Source organism: Nyctibius grandis, chromosome 2 (assembly GCF_013368605.1).
Source record: "Nyctibius grandis isolate bNycGra1 chromosome 2, bNycGra1.pri, whole genome shotgun sequence".
Taxonomy (NCBI): domain Eukaryota; kingdom Metazoa; phylum Chordata; class Aves; order Nyctibiiformes; family Nyctibiidae; genus Nyctibius; species Nyctibius grandis.
The window spans coordinates 119,257,335-119,278,771 of record NC_090659.1 but is presented as its reverse complement, the minus strand read 5'-3'; the positions used below and the strand labels follow the sequence as shown (position 1 = coordinate 119,278,771).

The following is a 21,437-nucleotide window of genomic DNA, read 5'->3' as shown; positions in this document are numbered from 1 at the left end:
AGACAACACTTATTTCTGCAATAGGACTACAAGCTTCTTGTGGATCTTGCAATCAAGACCTGCTGGGTCAGAGGAGACTTGGTCATGAGCTAGCTCTTTCAGGCGAACAGAGTATCCAAGGTTGAGACACGTAACACAAGCTTCATTATTAACATCTCTGACAAGTTGTAATCAGTAAGTATAATCCACACACTGAAAAATATCAGACATCCCCAAACTGATGGCAGTGAACTATACACACACAGAAAACTATTTTGGCTCTTGCATCAGGCGTTCATTTGGGTAGTTTCTGAAGTCAGCTCCTTTGTTCTACACTTCAATCTGCCATAGCAACTCTTAGCTGGGACATCAGCGGCATCTACATCTTCAGATGAAGCAACATGGTATAAACAATGAAATAAAATTATCTGTAAAGCAGGATGCATCCTTGTCTCCTCCCCAGAGCAGCAGCACTGACAAAAGGGGTAAGGGGAGTCAGAGAGGGAATCAATGCAGGGGAAACCAATTGTTTCTAAACCAGTTTAAGTAACAAAGCATACTGTCATTAGGTCAGCAGACTTATCCTGGATGAAGATTTCACATACATTTTCAGCCAGTTATAGAAAAGACAACTAAGCTCTCCTCAGTTATCCCACTGCAATACTTGCCATCACTTCTTGGTATGAGCTGCACAGCAATAAGCATAGGCTTAAAGTCCACAGTGGGCAACTGCTGTGGCAGAAATCATCAAGCTACTGCCCCTTTTTTTCCACCCACAGCACACCTAATCTAAAGGTATTTGTGTAGAGAAGAAACAGAAGAAGAAATAAAAGAGGCTGTACTTGTAATTCAGAATTCTTCAGATGTATTCAACCATTACTGAAAGTTATAGCAGCATCAGAGCATTACACATCCTCCTCTCTTTTTCTTCAGTGATGAATACGGCAAAATTGGATAAGCTGGGGGTGGGGAGAAGCACCTCCTGTCCCAGGACACCACACATTTTACAAACAACTGGTTCAGATTCTTTAACTGGAGGGAGCTGGAATTAAAGAACTGGAAGAAGAGCACACATTGCTGCAGTACCACCAAATCTTGAAAGGCTGCAAGGTTCAGGTTAAGTAATTTCTAATTGTATCACGAACATCTCACAACACCCTCCATCATTCAAGTGTATCCTGGGGTAAACAGATTACTGTACCAGTGTAGTTATTGTGAGGTAATATCCTGAGCAAGTGCATTGTACTTACCTCCAGGAGGAGCCAAAGTATGAAATAAAAACTTGTAACCCTATTTCTCCTGAGCTATACCAGTACTGGACTTTAGCCAAGACTTCCAGCGAGCCTGCGAAACTCTTCATGATTCTTTTCAATGGAGTATCTTCTAGAAGTAATAAAGCACTTTATTTCACAGGAATCAGCTGTAACTAGAAACGGTGTTATTTCACAAACCATGCAACACTTTGAGTGTCCTTCCTCCCAGTTTTGAGCAAAAATCTTCCACATGTTATTTCATGGAACTTCAGTCCTCTTAAGCCCAACAGAGATTTAATTAATCTCCCATTTGGTGAATGGATCATTTCCCATTCCCCGACACACAGACTAGCACAAGCAGGGATGATATTCAGTATAGGAAAGACTACAATCCACTGCTCAAAATCTAACCTACCTCCCACACGCCAGCCAGAAGGTATGCTGAACCTCTGGCAGCACCTAATCAGCTGGCTAAGCCATGCCAACACCAGACAGCAAGCAGAGGTAAGAAAACGGGGAAGCAAGTTAGCTTGGCTGCTCTCATATCACACTGAGAGGTCTTACACCATCTCATCCATTCTCTTAGCTTTTTCAAGGCTGATTTGTGTCTCTTAAGGACATACCGAGGACAGCTGCATTTAGGAAGGAGCAAAGCTACTCCTACTGCTCACACTAAGCCACATTGTTATGACAGCCAAACACTATTAGTGCAGTTACCAGACAGAAGCCATAACCCTTAAAAGAGCCCCAGATCAGCAAGCACAGCCTGTCACCCGGTGTGCGACAAGGGCATGTCCCAGCCTGCTCCCTGCTGAGGGCCTCCCCCACCAAGGCCAGGCCAAGACCTTCACACCGCAGTCAGTACCTCACCCCAGGCTGGGGCCGAGGCCCTTGGCAACACAGCCCCCGCACGGCCCCTCTCCCCGCGGGGCGCAAGGGACACAACCCCGAGGCCACCGCAGCCGTCACCGCAGCCGCCACGGCTTCCTGCGCCGCACACGGCAGCCTCCCCTCCCCACACCAGTACCACACCAGTACCACCCCAGCCCCGGCCCGCCCCGCAGCCGCCTGCCCGCCGGCCCTCACAGCCGCCATCCGAGGCCCCCTTCCACCACCGCCCCCGGCTCCTGCCACAGACCCACCTCAGCGGGCGCCGCTCCCGCGCCGCCGAGGCCCGCCCGCCTCAGGGCCCCGCTGCAAGGGGCGCACGGGCCACCCCTCCGGCCCGCCAAGGGGGCGAGCCCTGGGAAGGCTCCCACCTCGCTCCCGCCATGGAGGGACACTGCCCTACCAAAAGCCGGCGGGCACCGAAGCACAACCGGCCGCTACACGACGTCCTTCGGGGCCCTCCGCAACCCGCCGCGCCCCCTCAGGCACTCCTCGGCCTCCCTCTTCCCTCTCACCCCCTCACACAAGCTCTTTCCGCCCCCCTAAACCAACACCTTAACCCGGTTCCCCGCTCGCTTCTCCCGAACTAAAACCACCCCACGCCATCAACATGGCGGCCGCCACCGCCTCCTTCCCCACCCTGCTCCCGCTCCCCGCCGCGGCCGCGCAGCGCGGGGGCTGCAGGGAAATTGAGTCCCCGCCCCGCGAGTCGCCGCGCGGCCTGCGCGATCAGCAAACTACAAGCCCCAGAAGGCCCCGCTGCCGGAGGGCGCCAGCCAATGGGGAGGCGGCGGCGCGGCCGCTCGCCCCGCCCCGCCGGGCGAGAGGGGTGATGTCATTGCCCAACGGGCGGCCGCGGGGGCGCGCGTTGCTGCTTATTGTGCTCCGCCGGTGCCGCCTCCCGCTGCCAGCGCCGGCCGCGGCGGGGGGGCCCCGCTCCCGCTTCTGCTCACGCTCCGGCCCCCCAGCACCGGCCCGGCCCGGCTCTGCTCTGCTCTAGCACCGGCTTGGGGAGGCTGCCCTGCACCGGGGGCGGCCCTGCGCCTGTCCCCGAAGGGGGTTGCTTTGCACCGAGCTCCGCTGCACCCATCCCGGGGGAGGCTGTCCTGCCCTGGGAGGTGGCTCAGCACCCATCCCCGCGCGGGGCTGCCTTGCGCCCAGCTGCGCTGCACCTATTCCGGGCAGCTGCTCTGCACCGGCTGGGTGGGCAGCACCCATCCCCGGGAGAGCGGGCTGCCCTGCATCCATCCCCGGGGGGGGCCGCACCGCGCCGGGGGCGGCCAAGCGCTTACCCCGGCTGCGTGGGGCTGCACCGCACCCGGCCCCGCTGTCCCCATTGCGGGGCGGCTCGGGGCTGCCAGCCTTTTCCCACCGCCGGTGTCCGGCTCCTGGCTCCCACCTCGTTTTATGGTTGTGGAGAGGGAGGAAGAATCCCAAACCAGGTGAGTTCCGCGCTCCTCTCCTTTTTTTTTGGTTTATTTTTCCTCCCCCTTTTACAGCCCCCAAACCCCCCCGTCTCCCGATGCGGTTCCCCAGCGGGGAGAAGCGCTGCCGAGCGGGGCTGAGCCGCCTTTCCCCGGCATTGCTGAAAAGGAGGAGGGGGGGGTGTGGAAATCCCCAAACCCCCAAAATTAGCGAAATACCGGAGATGCGGACCCCTCCCCGCCCGGCGGGCCGGTGCGTCCCCGCCGCGGCGGCACCTCCCGCAGCCTCCGGGAAACTCCCGTAACTTCGGGATGCTCCGGGCGGCCCGAAATAGCGCGGTCCTGAACGGCGGATACCGGGGCGGGGGAGGGTGGTGTGTAAGCTCTGTCCCGTTTGTCTTCTGCATTGTATAACAGCGGAAAAAAAAAAAAAAGATGGATTTTTAATTGTTGTCATTAAGTGCTGCTGAGCGCCTATGAGACGCGGTGGGGGGAAAAAAATATAATGTTTTTTAAAAGTTGAATAAGCAAGATGTGGTTTAGGGTCGGGTTTGGGATGCTGGTGGGCTGCCGGGTTTTGACACCCTCGTTCCTCCCCCCTTTCAGGGAAATAGGGGGGAATTTGCGTCAAATCTGGCTCTCAGTTCTGGCTGCGTGCAGTTGGTCCAGGTTTCTCTTCCAAGTCCTAGCATGAGTCCACGTCTTGAAAATTGTCGTTGGACAGCCTGATGGTTTATTTCAACTTCCAAACTATCGCTCTGGTCTTTTTCCCGTTTATCATAAATACAAGAAGTGTATATATTTTAAACTTTTTAAAAACTTAGTGGTCCAGCAGAGCTTCATTTTAGTGGGGCTTTTTTGCTTGTTTCTCTGTTCCTTGTTGTTTGCGACATGCCATTCAGATCTTTACTCGAACAGTGCTATGATATTAGTGCAAGGTCTTTGATTTTTTTTCTCTTAGTGCCTAACATCAGGATGTTGTTTTCCCCTTCTATACCTACATTATCGCTGCAATTACTCGTGGACGCCAGACATCTAATTTTGTGCTGGTGGCAGTGAAATGCATGCACGCAGAGGGGTCTGCTTGCCTCAAATCTGTCAGCATCTTTCGGTGCCCTTTAAAGTTAATCCGCTCCAAAGTCCAACTTGGAGGCTGTTCTGAGAGCAGGAAAAGAACGTGCGGCTGAGCTGATATTTTAAATTTTTTTTTCCTTTCCCTCTGTTGCATATTTGCTTCTGCGCTTCTCTTGTGTAACCGGCACTCTGTGTCCTCTGGCAGACTCTCCCTGGTATCGCAGCGCTGAGGGATGGGTGACACGAGTGCAGTGGGGACAATGAAACTCCCTGTTTGGTTTCATCAAAAGTGTTTGTAAACACCGAGGCGGTGGTTGGGGTGTCCATGAGCAATGCATGTTACAGCCTCCCCTCTTCAAGTGGGATAAACATGCTGTATCCACACCTCCTCCTTGCATGTATCTTATCTGTGTTTTTTCCTTCCTTCCTCTTTGTTACTGACTCAAAGGGGAAGGACAACAGTGTGCTGAGGAGTTGTCTTTGTTTGGTTGGTCTTTTTTTAACATTTTTATTTCCTGGAATGGTGTTTTCCTCTTTATTTTACAAGGGACGTGAATGGGTAATCTAACAGAGGGTTTCCCATCTTGGCTGTAAAAGGAGAAGTTTTATAGCAGTGATTTTGTTAGCTGTGGAGAGGAGGCACTGGAAATGAAGTGATAATTTGAAAGTGTAGCCTGGGAATTGTTCTGGGAAATATTGATACAGAAGTTGGGGAGAACAAGCAGGGAATCCATGGCCAAGGATTTTTCAGTTTAAAAGTAATGAAATATTTGTGATGTCCCTCTCTTTAATTCTGCTTTCATCTTTATATGTATAGATATCTTTACCAATATGTATTGGTATTTATGCTTGTTTTATTATTTTTCCAACTTATTAGATTTATTGAATTTAGAAAGACTTGTGACAATGTTGTCTTGCATGCTAGCATCTTCAGGCTATATTATACTACAGCAAGAAGTGAATGAAAAATGTAGCTCAGAAATCTACATTGTTGTATTAATAAGATGAAATTTTGCCTTGCAGCAACACAAATATAGACACACAAAAATGGACCAAAAGCTGCAAATCACTCAATATAGATGAGTGATCTCTGTGCAAAAGCACAGATGAGTGAAGGGGCCCTTCCTGGAGTTGTTTAGTCTGGAGAAAAGGAGGCTGAGGGGAGACCTTGTCGCTCTCTACAACTACCTGAAGGGAGGTTGTAGCGAGGTGGGGGTTGGTCTCTACTCCCAGTTAACAAGCGATAGGATGAAACAGCCTTGAGTTGCACCAGGAGAGGTTTAGATTGGATATCAGGAAAAATGTCTTCACTGAAAGGGTTGTCAAGCATTGGAACAGGCTGCTGAGGGAAGTGGTGGAGTCACCATCTTTGGAGGTATTTAAAAGATGAGTAGATGTGGTGCTTAGGGACATGGTTTAGTGGTGGACTTGGCAGTGCTGGGTTAACGGTTGGACTTGATGATCTTAAAGGTCCTTTCCAACCAAAACAATTCTATGATTCCCCTTGAGTAGTTTGGGTCCTGATCCTGCAAAGACCTAAATGCAACATATGCATTTACTGTAACTTAGGAAGTCCCCAAGATGCCTGTTGCTGGAAGCAGAGAGACTATCTCAGGAAGGCCGCATTAAATATTTCCTCTGGTCTTTTACTTTTTCCCTGATTTCTTACTAGAGTCTAGTTTCTGAAAGAGGATTCAGGGCTAGATGGTCTCGTGGTCATACTCTGTAGAGTTTTCTTTTATTTTGGTCCTGTTCTTAAGCAAATTGAGTTTGATGCCATTGATTGGGTTCTTAGTAAAGCCAGAAATCGCATCTTTGCAAATTGGCTTTATCAGCATCATCTACGTGCCCTGAGCTGTATTAAATTGCCCATCCCAGAACTGTTGTAGAAGGAGATTCAAGCTGCCCTGGGACACTTGAGTGTCTCCCAGCCTCAGGTATGGGCGGACCCAAGGACTGGTGAGATGAGAGGAACCGGGAAGAGCCAGAGCTGGGACAGACCTCCTGTCTCGTAAACTTTGCTTTCATTTCTGCTCCAGAGCTGAGCTGTGAGAGGACAGTGATTTTTGTAGCCTGGAGTTTGGGGTCTAGTGAGGCAATTGGAGTTTCTGAAGGGGGAGGTGGATGGATGGAGAAGGCTGTTTGGGGGGAACTGAGCAGCTGCTTCCCAAACAGGCATGGGGAGGGAAGGTGAGAATTGAGGAGTGGGAGAAAGGTGTCTGTAAGCAAATTGAACCTCTGTTTCATAGAGTCATCGAATGGTTTGGGTTGGAAGGGACCTTACAGATCATCTAGTTCCAACCCCCCTGCCACAGGCAGGGACACCTTCCACTAGACCAAGTTGCTCAAAGTCTCATCCAGCCTGGCCTTGAACACTGCCAGGGAGGGGGCATCCACAACTTCTCTGGGCAACCTGTGCCAGTGTCTCACCACCCTCACAGTCAAGAATTTCTTCCTAGTATCTCATCTCAGTCTACCTTCTTTCAGTTTAAAACTGTTCCCCCTTGGTTGTTGGCTTTTTCTTATTTTTACATAAAATATGGCCAAACAAGAAATTATAATAGCTGGGAATTAGATAAATTCCTTTTTTGGTTTTATAAGACCATATTGCCCTTTTTTTAGGGCAGGACCAACAGTTTGAGTGCAAGCATTGCTCTTGGCAAGTACAGAAAGAGGACTGGGGAATGTACTAGGATCTAGTTTGTGCATATTGCCAAATAACCACCCAGGCAATGCAAAAGTTCAAGGGATTCATTGCAATAATGTGTCTGGAATGACTGGAGTGCAGAAAGTAGCACGAAGTGGGCATACCTTGCAGTGATGAGGCTGTTGGAACAAGCTTGCAAGACTTAGGAGCGGGAGATGTAGGAAACAATAAAATCATCCATATTACGGTTGGGTTTCTGACACCAAAACATCAACCCAGTTGGAAGGAGCTTGGGGCAGAGATGCTCAGCAACAGCCTTGCTTTGGCTGGAGGACAAATGAGATGACCCAAGGCAATGTTTTGATTGACTCTCTAGTTTCCGTAATTTCATTTTGCAGCAAGTCATTTAGCTCCTGCAGCCCTCTGCCCGCAGTGATTCTGTCAATAACTAACTAAATCCTCTTTTTATTTTTAATGTCTCTCTTACAGTGGGGAAACAACTGAACTGCCATGTTTGTCATACAATGCTGGTGTCTCTTGGTTGGCTGTGCTTAAATAATGAATTTCAGCTGGGGGGGTTGAGTCAAATATTCCTGAGGCGCTAATATGTTGAATTAATTAGGGCAGAACAAGGATGAACTTGTCCCTTAAAATCATTGTCAGTATTTAAACAGAGTCAAAACCACTTTAAAGTCCTTCGCTGTTACAGCAGTTTCATAACTAATCTGTGCTATTAAACATTGGCCCTGCATAAGGTATTAGTGAGATTTGTGTTATAATGTCATTTGATTTCACCCTGCGTAGACGAAAATCATTAGAGAGCTTTGTTGGGTTGAGCTGGGCATAGATATTTAGGTTGCAAACAGCTTGAGACTTAATTGCTGTTTGTCATCTTGCATTGCCTGGAGTTACTGCTCTCGCTACGCTGCTCCGCAATATACTTAAGGCAAAACTTAAACCACCTGTTTAAACTAACCTAGCTATTAATTTCCTGAGATAATTAGGGAGTACTTGTACAGAGGAGAAAACCTTCAGTAAGGTCTTGCGTTACTCGATATAGATAGATCCTAATGGAAATCTGCTGCTGTCCTTTTAAAGATCACAGGACACCCTGTTTATTTTCTTTCCTTTTAGCAGAAATGCTTGCTTTTAGGTACTGCTGAACTAAAAGTTAACTGTAACCTTTAAGTATCTGAATAGTGGTTTCTTTTAGACCTTGAAAAGAGTAATGGGAAAGGGAAAAGAGAGAAGAGGAAGGAGAGGAAAGGCTGTGCTGGCATGAAAAAAGAGGAGCTTGCACATGGTTTCTCAAAAGACTGTATCCTGCAGGGAGAGTTTAAAAGGGGGGAAAAAAAAGATGTTAGAGATGCCAAAGTGTACGGAAGTCAAGCGGTGCTTGGGTAGCTCTGTCCTGCTAAGGATGCTCTTCATGGAGAGAGGAACTTGGTGCAGGCCCGAGCAGCCTGACCCACTGATGTGCTGTGCTGCTGCGTGTCTGTAATGAAGTTACCGAAAACTAAACTCTGCTTTTTTTAATTAAGCAGTAAGTCAGTTAGTCAGTTACTCAAAGGACAGCATGTGTGCATTTAGAGTGGGAGTATTTCATGAGGTAAATCCAGCCTATTGTTTGCAAAAGGGAGTCGCCATGGAACTATCACCCCGTAGGCTGGTGCTGAGCCTTGATGTTAGTTTGTTTGGAGCAGTGAAGAAAATGAATGTGACTCCCTACAAGACTCTCATATCCCGCAGCAGCAGTTGCGTGTGCTTTCCCGAGTGTTTTGGACTGAGCCCCATCCATCCAAAAAAAGGAGCTTTTATTGCTTCGGCAGGAGGGTTTGCTCCCTTACCTGGCTGTGGAAGTATGGGATCCCTCTCCAGAGTAATCAAGCGGTTAGAATGGAATATTTCAATTGGAAGGGACCTACAATGATCATCTAGTCCAACTGCCTGATCAATACAGGGCTGACCAAAAGTTAAAGCATGTCATTAAGGGCAGTGTCCAAATGCCTCTGAAATGCTGACAGACTCAGGGCATCAACACCTCTCTAGGAAGCCTGTTCTAGTGTTTGGCCACCCTCTCGGTAAAGAAATGCTTCCTGATGTCTAGTCTAAACCTCCCCTGATGCAGCTTTGAACCATTCCCACGTGTCCTATCGCTGGATCCCAGGGAGAAGAACTCACCATCTCCCTCTCCACGTCCCTGCCTCAGGATGCTGTAGGGCATGGTGAGGTCACCCCTCAGCCTCCTGTTCTCCAAACTAGACAAGCCTAAAGTCCTAGTCCTCAGCCACTCCTCATAGGACATGCCTTCCAGCCCTTTCACCAGCTTTGTTGCCCTTTAACAAAGCTGTACGGGGTTGCACGGGATGTTTCACCTGGGGTGTTACTACTGAGACAGTACCAGCTCGAGGGGAACTGCTGACATGCTTGTTCCCATCTGCTTTCTCCATGATTGTTTTCCATCTACCTAAGCCTCCCCTTGCTCCGGTGCAGCCATCCCACCTCCCCTTCCCCTTCTGCTTTTCTTCTATCTAGTGATGTTCAGCAATAACCTTTGGGAGCTTGGATACTCCCTGACTGCAAATGAATCTGGAGAATGCTGCAAATGGGTGTAAATGGAGACTCTTGTCTGAAGAAATGGCACCAACAGGGAACAGGTGACTAAAGGTGTTGGGTGGAAAGAAGAATGTGTATCCAATTAATAAACCAGCCCACCTATTCTCTGCCCTGCAGTGGATGAAACTTAATGCATAGGAACTTGTCAAACCCTTCTGTCTTTCCAACAATCACTGTTTTGTTCCAAATACCCATTCATCCATGGATACAAAAGTGGTGGGAGATCTGGAAAAATCTGTGCTCCAGAAAAATCCCGGATCCGTGTTCAGAGTGAAGATTCTAAGATCAGCACCTTGAGTTGAGAGGTGAATGTCAACTTTCAGATTTACGGGCGGTCAAAGAAGTGGTGAAAGTGATTGCCAGGATTAGAAGACAAATCATGTTTCTAAACCCCCCAGATCTTGGGTTTGCTGTGTTGCAAAGAATGCTTTCAGGAATGAAAAGCTGACTTGAAAAATAATCATTAGCACTTCTCTGTGATTTAAATTTCATTGCCTGAACTCAGAGTAATGGAAAACAGATCAGTCAAGGCTTTTTATCTAACAAGTTTTTAAAGGAAGCCAGCTTCATGTCTAATTAGTGAGAAGTTCTCCATGGTGCCACCTTTTATGCTTCCAGGGTCTAACGCATGGTGTTTTCATGACAGTTGTGGCTGCAGCATGGGAATATTTACTTAAAATAACATCCTTTCTTAAAAACATAGTGAGACAAACTTGTATACAAATTTATTTCTTCGACAACCTGAATTCTTGTTAGTGACCTCAGGAAATCCCCTAAGGGGTCTCCATGCTGTGTGGTCTTATTTTCCTGTTGCTTTCTGATGGCAGAAGGGAGTTTTAAATTCCATCTTCTCCCAACACTGGAGATTCAAGCTTCGTTATAATGGCTACTGAACTTGATTAGCTGAGAGAGGAGGAGGCTGCCACTTAAAAAAAAATCCTTTTTTTTTTTGTTCTTGCTTTATAGCTATTAACTCAAATACCTTGAAAATAAATGTAGGGTTGAAAAAGCTTTCCTGGCTCATTTGGTATCCCCATTAGTCCTCTGGAGACATCAAATTATTCCATCCTGAGACGAGTAATATTTGGAGGTGAGAATCAGGTAGCCTGAAATCGCTGTGGGGGTATCAGTTCATTTTTGTGTATCGGTAAAAAGATTGAGAGAAATAACATAGCCTTTTTATTCTTGCATCTCCCCTGAAGTTCATGGTGCATCGTGTCCTGTGGAGAAAAGGTATTAACTCAGATAAGCCTGCGGTAATGAGTTTAATTAAAACCCCAGCAAAGACTGAAGTAATCTGTAGCTTTCACAAGAGCGTAAGGGCAGGTTTGGGATTTCTGTACGTCTCTGGGCTGCTGAGGACCCTGGGATGGCTGGTTCCAGCACCAGGTTCCACGTCCTGGTTGAGCAGAGACGTAGCTGAAAGTTCAGCCTATGTGATAATGAGTTTGGGCTCTGCTCCTCTTCTTGGTAATCCCTGTTTCTGTGGCATAACTACAGAAAAGTGCTTTCACTCTAAAGGGATTGTTTTAACACAGTTTGCAGCTAATTCCATATTTTGTATCTAAAATCCGCTCACATGAAGAGAATGCCTGCACCATCACCATTACTCCGGCCCTGCAGGCAATAGCTGCCTCCTGTCTGTAGCCAACAGAAGACCATGGCATCCTCTAATTTTACATACCTGATAATATAAAAATCCCCACTGTAAATACTTACTCTTGATAGCATTAGGTAGTTATGGGGTGATTCTTGAACAATGTTGGGTCTATCAAAGAAAAAAAAAAAATCATGCAGAGACTGTATGTGAGCTGGATGTACCAGAAGCTTGAAACATCAGAAGCAAAGTTAGTGCCTGATTTCTCTATTGCATTTGTCCTTGTTCTGAACAATTTGTTCCTTCTAAAAAGGGAACTGTGCCCATTTTCTTCAAGCCAGGAGTATTCACGTTTCTAAAATATGGTAGTAGCGTTTTGCTCGGATAGATAGATGGATGGGGGGGGGTGTGTGCACGCACACAGAAAACTCCCAAATAAACCCATGTTTCTGTTAACTCTTTAATTTCAACAGGCAAAGGTGAGCTATAGAGTTGAGCTCTTAACTCCGAAATAACTGATTTCTGCTTGATCTATTTAGGAGAGGCAGGCGTGAGCGTGTGGCTCGACTGGAAACTGCTTTGTGGTATCTGTAGGAATGAGGTTTCCTCTTGTGCTGTGACCTGCCGTTGGGTGTTGCTGTGCACTGACCATCTCTTGCATGGATGTAGCGTATGTTCGATGCAGAAACAAACTGTGTCTTTTTAGCAGTCGGTAACCACAATTCTGAAGTCTCTTTTGCCTCCCCCCAAAACTGGAAAACAAACTTAACAGTGTCAAGTTGTACCAGGGGAGGTTTAGATTGGATATCAGGAAAAATTTCTTCACCAAAAGGGTTATCAAGCAGTGGAACAGGCTGCACAGGGAAGTGGTGGAGTCACCATCACTGGAGGGATTTAAAAGATGTGTAGATGTGGTGCTGAGGGACATGATTTAGTGGTGGACTCGACAGTGCTGGGTTAATGGTTGGACTTGATGACCTTAAAGGTCCTTTCCAACCAAACCGATTCTATGATTCTATATTCACATTGTGATCCTGAGGTACTTGTCAGTATTTCCATTATGTTTATAAACCCTGGAAACTACCTTTGTTAATGTAGAGAGTTTTCCTCTACCAGGAAATCTTTCTTTCTTTTTTTTTTTTTTTTTTTAAGGTAGCTGTTCTGTTGTCACAGTTCTGCAGGAAAACTGTGTCTTGGTGCACTTGCACTTAGCTGTGCAGGTAGTCGGTCCCTGTATGTCACCAGGAAGCACTAACAGAAGTGTCTTCAAATGCATGGCCTGTGAGCAGTGTCTTCTGGGTCATGTTGAACATCCCTGTGCTGTAATGCTTGAGATTCCTCCATCCTGTGCCCTTATTCACGGTTATTATGGACCATTCATGAACTTTCTACTGCAGATGTGAATGTAGTTCAGGGAGTTTTTAAAGTTCCTTCTCAAGCAGCTGCATGGCCAGAGGCATTTGTGCTTCCATCATTAGCAACTTCACCTTACTCATTGTAAACCTTCAGTCTTTTGTCAGTGGCCATCCCATTTATATCAGTGTTGTCTCTAGCCTGTTGTGCCTCTGGGTTGGGAAACTGCTTGGTTGAAGCCAATCTTAAAGTTATTCTTTTTTTGCTAGGTTAATTTTTTTGGGATGGTGTCCCCAGTCTGATTCACTTTGCAGTCATGCAGGTGGTTAGCCGGTACTCAATGATAATAATAAAAGCATCTTTAAAACAAATCCCCCCTAGTTAGAAATTCAGAGCTGAAGAAATTCAAAATAAATTGAGTATTGACTTGCACAACAAAATAACCAAGGAAAACATTTGTTGTGGGCTGAGGCTAATTCTGTTAGAATAAAGGAGGCTGATTGTGAAATAAATATTAAAGTGTCTCATTAAGTTCGGCAGTTTTACAAAAGCTGTCGCCACAGGGAGGAAAAACCTGGCGTGAAATATTGTTTGTTTACTGCAGCTGTCAGTCATCACGGCGGTGAGCGCGTTGCATCAATTTGTGGAGTAGCCATTAGTAACCAGGCCATCCCGCTTAGGTGTCAAACTCCTTGCTGGAAAAATGTGTGAAACTACATAAAAATTCTTTCCATCCTGTCAACGCATCTTTCACAATGTTCTTCATTTTGCCTGATGACATCAGTTTTTGGAGATACAGAAGAAGGCTTTAAAAATATCTCCTGTGCAATGTTGGGTGATGCTTAGTTAATGAATTTGGTTACGTGTGTCTGGCACTGTGGAGGACTGGTACGTTCCCAGTTCAGCCTCGGATGCAGTTTTTGAGCCATTCATCTCTTTTTTTTTTTTTTTTTTTCTTTTTGACTGTTCCTATATTTTGTGTATAGATTGGATTTTATTATCCATGATAAGGTCTTTGGGATAGGGCTTTTAATTTTTAGTCCCTGCTTTGTACAGTGAGTATCTGCAGTTCTCTGCAATCTGTAGGTGTTACTGTACTATGAGTAACCAGTGCTGTAACTTGGGGTGGGGGGGAATAGCCATTAGTGATTTTGGGGAATTAGTCTCCTTAATTTCACTGCAAATCAGTCTATATAATTCGCAGTTTCATCTAGAAAGACTTATTTTGGACTTTGAAGGCAAGACAATTGAATTCTGCATCCGTTTTGTGTTTATAGGCAAGTCACTCCTCAACTCTCTGTCTCTTGGTTGCCTCCATCTGTAAGATGGAGATAACCTCAGAGGGATGTCTTGAATATTCATCAGTGATTTATTGTATGCCTCTGAAGAAAAGTGTTACGGGCAATGTTAATGAAGTTTATTGCTCAGCCTCTCTGCTGCACGTTGATCTCTATTCCAAACATCCGCAGTCTCCGCGGTGAGCGTTAGCAAATTCTTAGCTGGTCTTAGCCTGTAGATGACAATAAGAACTTCAGTTTACGAGGGGCTTTTCCTTTGGAAGAGCTCCAGATAATTTTATAAACTGTAATGCAAACCATAGCGTAAATATTGCCTTAGCAGCCACCAGCTATCAGTGAGGTGCTGTGTGATGGATATTGCAGCTGGCAGCTGTATGCGAGAGGATAGCAAAAAAGAGAAGTAATGCTGCAAGTGGTGGAGACAGCACAGGCAGGGAAATAGGAAGACAAAATGGCACTACCCAAATTGCATTTTTTAGCTTTGATGTGATCAGCGATTCCTAGAGATCAAGTGACTTTCATGTGAAACATGGCATTTTTGCTGCAGTCCCATGGTACTGAGATACTGGTTCAATTCCAGTCAAGCAGAAAGAACCTTGCTAGCTCCAAGGGGTTTTTCTTGCAGAATGTGTGTGTTTCTGGATGTCTTCATTCAAATACTGTGGTACAATGGGCCTGTGCAAACCGCGTGAAGTTCAACAAGGCCAAGTGCAAGGTCCTGCATGTGGGTCGGGGCAATCCCAAGCACAAATACAGGCTGGGTGGAGAACGGATTGAGAGCAGCCCTGAGGAGAAGGACTTGGGGGTGATGGTTGATGAGAAGCTCAACATGAGCCAACAATGTGCGCTTGCAGCCCAGAAAGCCAACCGTATCCTGGGCTGCATCACAAGCAGTGTGGCCAGCAGGTTGAGGGAGGGGATTCTGCCCCTCTACTCCACTCTTGTGAGACCCCGCCTGCAGTGCTGCATCCAGCTCTGGGGCCCCCAACAGAAGAAGGACATGGAGCTGTTGGGGCGAGGCCAGAGGAGGGCCACGAAGATGATGAGAGGGCTGGAGCACCTCTCCTATGAAGACAGGCTGAGAGAGCTGGTGCTGTTCAGCCTGGAGAAGAGAAGGCTCCAGGGAGACTTTCTAGCAGCCTTCCAGTACCTGAAGGGGCCTACAGGAAAGCTGGAGAGGGACTTTTTACAAGGTCATGTACTGATAGGACAAGGGGGAACAGTTTAATCTAAATCTACCCTCTTTCAGTTTAAGATATTAGAAAGAAATTTGTTACTGTGAGTGTAGTGAGACACTGGCACAGGTTGCCCAGAGAGGCTGTGGATGCCCCTTCTCTGGCAGTGTTGAAGGCCAGATTGGATGGGGCTTTGAGCAACCTGGTCTAGTGGAAGGTGCCCCTGCCTGTGGCAGAGGGATTGGAACTAGATAATCTTTAAGGTCCCTTCCAACCAAAACCATTCTATGATTCTATGATTTCAGTGGTTTCTCAGCCTGGTGTGACTGTCTGTGAAATGTCCTCTTATGGAAGCAAAAGGGACAGTCACTTGGAGTTTGCTCTATACATCCTAAAGATTTCAAAGTGTAAATACCTTTGCAAGGATGTTGGCTAAGGATTTGTTGTGTTCAGTTGGGTTTGTTGTCTGAATGATGGAGCCTTGGATTCTCCCCTGAATCGTAGGGACCTAAGTTGGGTTGTCTAAAGTTGAGTGGTGTTATTGCAGGTCCCAGATTCCATCACTGGAGAGAGATGGCAGATTCAGAAGTGCTCAGAGATGCTTGTCTCACTCAAAGTTTAGATAGGGAGGCCAGACCTTGTATAAGACTAACCTGGACATTTTGCTTAGCTCCTCAAAGGTAGGCACACCATGTATGGTGTAATCTGCCAGACCGCTATAACACGTTACTGTTTTAGTAGACTAGACACAAGGCTCAAATTTTCAAATAATTTATTAATGAGAGGTTCATCAGATTTGTGTGTCCCATGCAGGAACACACTTTTTAGAGGTTTTGAGCACTTTCAACTCTGGTGGCTGTGTGCTGAAGCTTCAAGGGCTCAGAACCACTAAAAACCAAGACAAGAGAGGTCCCAAAACTGTGTAACACAAATTAGTAACTACAATTAGTAGCTACAATTGGAAGCTACGACAGGAACATCTGGAGAAGAAACGCATGGCTGCTATGTGTGCTCTTGGTGGATAGGTATTAGTGTCCTGAGCCACCAACCAGCCACACAAAAATAGTAAGGGCAAAGGCCAGCCCAACAGGTACAGTGCGGATGCTGATTTGGGGCTTATCCCAGCTGCCTGTTGGTCACAGAAATTGTAGAAATTATATTGTCTTTGTAATTATGCTGAAACAGCCTTTCCTCCAATAACTTTTGAGCCTGCTGGCCAGGCGAGATGATTGCAAAAGCTTGTTTTCCTTAGAAAGCAGGGTTAAAGTGTATATAATGCTTTAAGGAGAGGGGAGCTTGTTGAATTCAGATGCTTGTTTTGCAATGCCCATCCAAAGCTTGCCTGATACAGAGAAGAGGTTGCATTGTATCATCTTTAAGCTTGGTCTGGGCAAACCAGTATTTCTGTTTGGAGGACCCTGGGCTAATGCAGAACTCGGCAGTCAATAGAGCACAATTTGAGGCTTGGCTTCCTGCCTGGCTATATGCTTACACCAATCTTTACAATAAAAACAAAACACAAAGTATAATTAGAGCCCGGTGGATGAATTTATGTTTTTGGTATGTTGTGTTGCTGAGACTATTTTAAAGCCTTTGTGTCCAGGATTCTGGTCTTTCTAGGTATTTTAAAACCCATCAATTCTGTATTTTGCTAGGCCCCACCCTCCATTAAATATATATATTGGTAACAGTCAATGACTGCATTAATGTTTAATCTGGTACGTTTTTCAGTTTTAGGATCCCATTCATCCATGTTGCTGTAATTGATTCTTCCTGGAAATACGGTGGTAATTAGAGAGGCTGATTTGCAAGCATTACTGTGACGTGTGTGACTAACCTGTCTTGTTTTGATCTTTTTATTACCTCTACTTATGACTTTAATTGTGTACCATCTTGAGCAGGACCATGTGAAGGAGGAGTGTGAACTTTTGATTTGCATGTTAATGGCACTTTGGGAAGGTGTTACGGGGATTCAAGCAGTGCTATGCAGAAAAAATAACATGTCCAGTATGCAAACAACTTTGATGGCTGCTAATAATACGGGTCTTTTTTTCCTTCTGATATAGCAAATTAGGGTAGAAAAACTGGCTGGATGGCTGAGCCCAAAGAGTTGTTGTGAATGGAGTTAAATCCAGTTGGCAGCCGGTCACAAGTGGTGTTCATCAGGGCTCAGTGTTGGGGCCAGTTCTGTTCAATATCTTTATCAATGATCTGGACGAGGGGATCGAGTCCACCCTCAGTAAGTTCGTAGATGACACCAAGCTGGGCAGGAGTGTTGATCTGCTGGAGGGTAGGAAGGCTCTGCAGAGGGATCTGGACAGGCTGGATCGATGAGCTGAGGCCAATAGTATGAGATTCAACAAGGCCAAGTGTCAGGTCCTGCACTTGGGGCACAACAACCCCAAGCACTGCTACAGGCTTGGGGAAGAGTGGCTGGAAAGCTGCCTGGCGGAAAAGGACCTGGGGGTGTTGTTCGATGGCCGGCTGAATATGAGCCAGCAGTGTGCCCAGGTGGCCAAGAAGGCCAACAGCATCCTGGCTTGTATCAGAACTAGTGTGGCCAGCAGGACTAGGGCAGTGATCGTCCCTCTGTACTCGGCACTGGTGAGGCTGCACCTTGGATACTGTGTTCCGTTTTGGGCCCCTCACTACAAGAAAGACATTGAGGTGCTGGAGAGAGTCCAAAGAAGGGCAACAAAGCTGGTGAAAGGTTTGGAGAACAAGTCTTATGAGGAGCGGCTGAGGGAACTGGGTTTTTTTAGCCTGGAGAAAAGGAGGCTGAGGGGAGACCTTATTGCTGTCTACAACTACCTGAAAGGAGGTTGTAGTGAGGTGCGTGTTGGTCTCTTTTCCCAGGTAACAAGTGATAGGACGAGAGGAAATGGCCTCAAGTTGCACCAGGGGAGGTTTAGATTGGATAACAGGAAAAATTTCTTCACAGAAAGGGTTATAAAACATTGGAACAGGCTGCCCAGGGAAGTGGTGGAGTCCCCATCCCTGGAGGTATTTAAAAGACGAGTAGATGTGGTGCTTATGGACATGGTTTAGTGGTGGACTTGGCAGTGCTGGGTTAATGGTTGGACTCGATGATCTTAAAGGTCCTTTCCAACCAAAACTATTCCATGATTCTAAATGCACCTTTCAAATGGACAAGGCAATTGGTATGATTTAGGAAGAGAATTGTTGTGGAGAACACCTTCCTGTAATCAGCCTCTGTCTCCTCCTGGGAATGAAGGGCTTGTAATTTGTGTGCACTTTTTAAAGGGTGAATGTATCGATTGAATCTTAATATGTGTTGTGACACACAGGGATACATTGGAAAAAGATGTATGGTGAAACTAGTGGGATTTCGCATGTGCAAGAGGTGCATGTTGCTGGGAGTGTGGGCTGTTTTCAGGAGCTGAAGGACTGATGTACAGGCTGTCCTGTGGGGCTTGTTTGGCGTTTGAGGGTTTTGTCCAAGGCTCTGACATTTTACCCTGCAACTTATGTTTTTTAAACAGGAACATCTGTTGTTTTATCCTAACCCTGAAGTGGTTCCCAGTGTGCCTCAGTGTGTGGTTAAGGTCATTTGTCCTCTTGCAAAGGACAAGCACATAATGGCTATTTTGTCTGTTCCTGGGAAAGTAAAGATCCTTTCCATCACAATTCTGGTTTTGCGTGGGAAGGACTCCCTCTGAACAGTCAGAAATCCCTGTAAATACCAAAACCACATCTTGTGACACTTCAAATCCTTCCTCGTAGTTCCCTGCTCTCCTGCTGTTTGCAAGAAACCTGAGCCACGTGCTTTCAACTCAGCATCACGGTCTCAGCCTGATGGAGCCAGGAGGGATTGCCATTCTCCATGGATCAGATTCAGAGGAAAATGAGTGGCATGGGAGTAACAGCCTGGCATTTCCGCTTAGGGACAGTTGGATAAGCCTCAAGAGGGGAGACTTGCTACTTTAAGGGTGGCCCACCAAGCAGAATCCCTTCTTCTACCTCTTGCTGCTGTGCGTTGCTGCAGCATCCCGTGGCCCATCGTTGCATCCCGAATAACTGTGCAAACACAAAACACAGTTTCTACCTCGCAGAACTCGGCACTTTCTGGTGGGTAACAACAGGTCATGGTCACAAACGGGCAGGAAAGGCCAGGTAACAGCAGTATTTTTGAGCAGGAGACAGCTCGGTGGGTGTTTTCAGGGTGATGTGACCATGCACGAGAGAGTAAGTGGTTGACGCTGCTGCTTTTGCGTTGAGGATAATTAATGGGATGTAGGCTAGTGTGTAAAATAAATGTGAAAAGTCATAACAAGGAGTTGGGGAGCCATGGAAGGAAGAACAATGGGAAATCCTGAAGATGCAAATCAGGAAAATTGGGACAATTGTCCTTTAACGGGATCTCTTTTTTCTTGATTGAGAGTGCCAGTGATCCAAGATGAGATTAAGGCCAGAGAGGGACAATCACAATAACTGAGATGCGAGGGGATGCTGGGTTGGATGAATCCTGAAGGGACTTTCTTTTCTTTCTGAAGGCTTCACTGATGTACTTCTGCAGGAAAGAGGTCTCTTGCCCACAGAGGTTAAGCCAGTTCTTCACACGAATGACCTGTGTGAACAGTGAAGCTGCTAGCTGGTGAGGCTTTGGTTGGGGAGGGAAGGGCTGTTCTCTGGAGCAAAGGGAGGAGAGGGTTTGAGAAGAGGTGGGTGATGTCCATTTTTATCTGGAAAACTTCCTAGATAAGTATCATCAGCTCCCGGAGCTTCAGAGCTGCTTTTGCTGTCCTGGAGTCTTCCAACTTGCAACACAAGTTAAAATAGTATTTTCTTGTCGTTCACAGCTTTACCAGTTCAGTTGCTGCCTGCAGAATGTTAAATTAGGATAGAAAGCATTTCTGCTCGAGTCTGGGGATGGAGGTGGCACTAAGGCATTAGTGGCTAGGGGAGAATTTGGGCAGTTGCAGAGCAGTGGGATGTGGTCTGTCTGCATGGAGAAACGGTGAAGATCCTCAAGGCAAAGCTGCAACATCATGGATGATCTGTCCTCCAGCACCTTGCGGTGGGTAGGAGGAGAAGCTAGAAGAAAGAATTCTCTTCCTGATTTTGGTAGCTGTAACTTTTATACAAGACTTATTAGTTAAAAGAGGGAATTTCCTGAATACAGCCCAGAAATAGTTCCCAGAGAAAAAATGCCAGCCCTATCACACCTTTGTTGGCAGACAAAGACAAAAATGTATGTAAAGAGCATGGTACCAGGGCACTGAAAGGCAGGTATGAAGACTGCAGAATGAAAAGGAGAAAAAGAGAGATCATGGATAGTAAAGAAAAGCAAAGCAGAGTTGGGGGTGGCAGGGGTGAAGGAGGCTGGAGGGATAAAATAGTCCAACCAGGCTTAGGTCTGGTTACGTGGGGACTGCACCCAAATTTCTGGCCTTGGGCAAATCACTTTATTGCTTTTTCACATCTTGCCTGACTGTACTGAGTGCTTCAAGATGGAAAATAATGCTTATTAAGTGATTTTGGTATAGTACAGAGTACAGTGAGGCCATTGGCCTGCCTTGGATTTAAGTGTTACCATACTACAGATTTGAAGTTACTCTTAATGATGAGGAAAAGGGAAAAATGTACGTACTGTTTGTGCACAACTTGCTCTCCCCTTGGAATTTAAAGGATGTACGTGTGGGCATGCATATGGTGGGAAGTGCCCTTGGACACTCCCTCCATGCAATAGTTAAATGTTGAGGGAAGCTTTTGAGTTGCAACTCTGACCTTTTAAAAATGCCAAGGGCCTCTTTCAATGTAATAGGCCAAAAAAATTGTAATATCTCTCAAAGCAAAACTTGTATTTATGTTATTGGTGTTCATACAACCTTCTGTAAAACCCGATATAAAGAAAATCATAGAATCACAGAATGGTTTGGGTTGGAAGGGACCTTAAAGATCATCTAATTCCAACACCCCTGTCATGGGCAGGGACACCTTCCACTAGACCAGGTTGCTCAAAGCCCCATCCAGCCTGGCCTTGAACACTGCCAGGGAGGGGTCATCCACAGCTTCTCTGGGCAACCTGTGCCAGTGTCTCACCATCCTCACAGTCAAGATTTTCTTCCTAAGATCTAATCTAAATCTCCCCTCTTTCAGTTTAAAACCATTC

General features: G+C 46.5%; 1 protein-coding gene across 1 annotated transcript in view; it reads left to right on the top strand.

Moving 5' to 3' along the window:
• The first annotated feature begins 3,021 nt into the window (after nucleotides 1–3,021).
• RAB30 (RAB30, member RAS oncogene family) overlaps nucleotides 3,022–21,437 on the top strand; it is a 50,279-nt gene continuing 31,863 nt past the window's right edge. The window contains exon 1 of the mRNA XM_068420924.1: nucleotides 3,022–3,562. The gene's annotated coding sequence lies outside the window, so the exon portion shown is untranslated. The remainder of the gene's footprint in view (nucleotides 3,563–21,437) is intronic.